Raw genomic sequence first — 3,734 nt, 5'->3', positions numbered from 1 at the left:
TATGCTAGATCAAAATTCTCCAAATGTACATATTAGACAATAACTATTTTATTTTAAATTATTAAATAAGTACTTATCTCCTTTAAATTACTTTTAAGGCAATTACTTTAATGGCAATTAACATATAAAGTAATGTTGATTTATCTGATTTATAGAAAAATGCAATTAAGAGATTAAGGGCAAGACTCCATTAATGCAAAAGCCACTGGCTACTATCTAGCACAGGAGGATCTGGGCTGCTTTCAGCAGTCTCAAAAGACTAAAAGGCCTTAAATAGTATATGGAGAAATAAATGTGTGTATCTCTATAACAAATTTAAATATGAATTTTATTCTCTGTCATGTCAGACTCAGGACATTATTTTATCTATTTTTATGTAGTTGAAAAAAACATTTAGCAATATTTTGTTTAGTAAAATTTTGTATGAATATTAAAACTTCAGATACATTTCATTTCAAATGAAAGCATTTTCTCAGATCATACTTCAATTTTTTCACAGATTTGTATGTAATTACAATTTTCAAACTTTGAATATTCCATGTGGTTTGATATATCTAAACAGAAAGAATAAAATAAAAATATCTGATAATATTCAATAGATCTAATCTGCAAAAATTGATATCTCACATTTTTTGTGTGTTCCTGCAAAAAGTACACAGGACATTTCTGCAGCAATCAAAAGACAAACTCTTTCTAAACTCAGATTCTATGTTTTTTGTTACATATATGCATTTTAGCCTTAAACTTTCATATTTTAAAGCATTTGAATAATATGATCAGATTCAGCATGATGATATCTTCACAGAATCTGTAGAAGTCCCCTGTGCAAGATTAATGTTGAGATTCCTAGTGTACCATTGTGAAAAAAAGTATATAACTATGCTTTAGTGGGATTTCCTTCAGGGTTGGGATCATAACCATTTAAGAAAGTACCTGTTATTACACGGATGGCTCCAAGAAAAAGCATATCGATTGGCACAAAATCTTGTAGCCCAAAATAGGATATCAGTGTTGATAACATTATGGGTAAAGAGGTTACAAATCCTTTTAAAATATCATTCACATACTTAATAACAGCAGCTATTAAAAGGCCTCCAAATGCCTGAAGAACAATTACTATCCAGGTCAGTCAGTTATGTCCCTGAAAAATATCCATTCTTTGATACCAGTTCTCCATCATAAATGTATACACTCAATAATCAAAATATACTCCCAAAGAAATCAAGCTGAATTATTTCTTATCCACACTGATTGTTTTGTTTCTTTTAAGATTTTCCCAAAGGAAACTACAGCAAAGCCACTTGAAAAATATGCTGTAAGAACTTCCGTGAGTCCTACAAATTGAGAACCAGTTGAATGCTTAGACTCAACTTCTTGAGAATGTGAGGGCCACTGTACAAAAGCAACTCCAGTCATCCAAATTACTAGGGAGAGCCACCAGTATACACATAATTTTTTACCAAGCATAGACACTAAAAAATATTGCTATTATAAGAATTTTCAACTGATATGTGACCTAGTAAGTAGCTGCATCTACATTTGACAGTGCCACATAGAGTAAATTGTTCTGAAGAGTATATATCCCCAAAGGACTAGCAAGTTCAAGCATTTCCATACGTTTATTAAGAATTTCATCATCTAGTACCCTATGCAGTGCTTTTAGACTCTTGTAGACTCTCTTTGTAGGCTAACAACATGCAGGCCTTTGTCTTTGAAAGTTCAGTAACTACCACTGCTGTAGAAGATAAAGTGGTCCCTTCTCTTTTAAAGTCCTAGAATCACGCATGGCTAGAAATAAACTGGTAGTCTGAAAGATCAAAATTCCCAAGGAAAGGTATTTTAAGTTGGCAGATATTGTTTTATCTTCATTTGCCTCCCCCATAGCTCTTCCAGTGTGCTCACTGCAGGGGGCGACTCAGCTCTGCCGGGTATCCCAGGCTGCCTGGCACAACTGGTCCATCCACAGTGCCACCCATTCCTGCTGCCATCACTGCCTACCTACTTTTAGGTCTTTGAGAATTCTCCATACTTCTTCCTATAGAGGTTGTATTAGTTTGCCATCACACCAGTAATACAAAAGTGTTTCCTTTTCTCCACGCCCACACCAACATCTGCAGTTTTGGGATTTTGTGATGTGGGCTTTTCTCACTGGTGTTAGGTGATATCTCAGGGTGGTTTTGATTTGCATTTCTCTCATGATTAGGGACAATGAGCATTTTTTTCATGTACCTGTTGGCCATTCATCTGTCATCGTCTGAGAAGGGTCTGTTCAAGTCTCTTGCTCACCCATAAAGGGGGTTGTTTGGTCTTTTCTTGTTGATTAATTTGAGTTCTCTGTAGATTCTAGTTATTAGTTCTTTGTCAGATTCATATCATGCAAGTATCTTCCTCCATTCTGAAGGCTGTCTTTTTGCTTTAGTTGTTCCCTCAGCTATGCAGAAGTTTTTTTAGCTTGATCGTGTCCCATTTATTTATTTATGGTGTTGCTGCAATTGCCACAGTGGCTCTTCTTTGTAAAATCTATTCCCAGGTCGATTTTATCAAGATTTTTTCCAATACTTTATTCTAGAATTTTTATTGTTTTGTGCCTTATATTTAAATATTTCATCCAGCAAGAGTCAATTTTTGTCAGTGGTGAGAGGTGTAGATCTAATTTCAGTGTTCTACTTATGGCTAACCAATTCTCCCAGTGCCATTTATTAAACAGGGATTCTTTCCCCTAGTGCATGTTTTGTTTTGTTTAGCAAAGATCTGTTGGAGATAGGTGGCTGGGTTTATCTCTAGGTTCTCTATTCTAGTCCATGGATCTAGAATCTCTATTTTTGTGCCAGTACCATGATGTTTTGCTCACCATAGACTTGTAGCATAACCTGAGGTCTGGTAATGTGAGGCCTCCAGATTTGTTTTTCTTTCTTAAAATTGCATTGGCTATTCAGGTTTTTTTCTGGTCCCATATGAAACGAAGTACATTTTTTCAAGTTCTTCAAAGTATGACACTCATGCTTTTAATGAAGGTTCCACTAAATCTGTAGATTGTTTTGGGAGATATGGACATTTTAACAATAGTGATTCTTTCTAGCCATGAATACGGCATGTCCTTCCATTTGTTAACGTCTTCTGCTATTTCTTTTCTCAGAGTTTCATAGTTCTCTTTATAGAGATCCTTAACAACCTTTGCTAGATATATTCCCAGATATTTCATTTTCTTTGGAGTTGTGAAGAGTATTGAGTCTTTGATTTTATTCTCAGCTTGACTGTTATTGGCATATGTGAAGGCTACTAATTCGTGGGCATTGTTTTGTATTCTGAGATGTTACTGTATTTTTTAAAGAGCTTTGTAGTTGAGTCCTTGGAGTTTTCCAGGTGCAAGATCATCTGATCTGTGAAGAGCAAGAGTTTGACCTCTTTTGCCCCCATTTGAATACCCTTGATCTCCTTGTCTTGCCTAATACCAATGGCTAGGACTTCCAGCACTGTGCTGAATAGATGGTGACAGTAGGCATCCTTGTCTTTTTCCGCTTCTAAGTGGAAATGCTTTCAGTTTTACTCTTTTCAGTATGATATTGGCTGTGGGTTTGTTGTAGATGGCCTCTGTTAGCTTAAGAAATGTCCTACCTATGCCTATTTTCTTAGCGTTCTTGTCAGAAAAAGATGCTAGATTTTGTTAAATGCTTTTTCTGCATCAATTCAGAAAATCATAGGGTCTTTGTTTTTTATTTTATTTATGTGGTGAA

The 3,734-nt window shown here is 35.3% G+C and overlaps 1 pseudogene; it reads right to left on the bottom strand.

Moving 5' to 3' along the window:
• Window positions 1-877: 877 nt before the first annotated feature.
• On the bottom strand, window positions 878-1,882 carry LOC128564386 (UDP-N-acetylglucosamine transporter-like; annotated as a pseudogene).
• Window positions 1,883-3,734: the final 1,852 nt, after the last annotated feature.

This window comes from Nycticebus coucang, chromosome 14 (assembly GCF_027406575.1).
Source record: "Nycticebus coucang isolate mNycCou1 chromosome 14, mNycCou1.pri, whole genome shotgun sequence".
NCBI lineage: Eukaryota > Metazoa > Chordata > Mammalia > Primates > Lorisidae > Nycticebus > Nycticebus coucang.
Note: the sequence above shows the minus strand (reverse complement) of the source record. Positions and strands in the feature narration are given on the sequence as shown.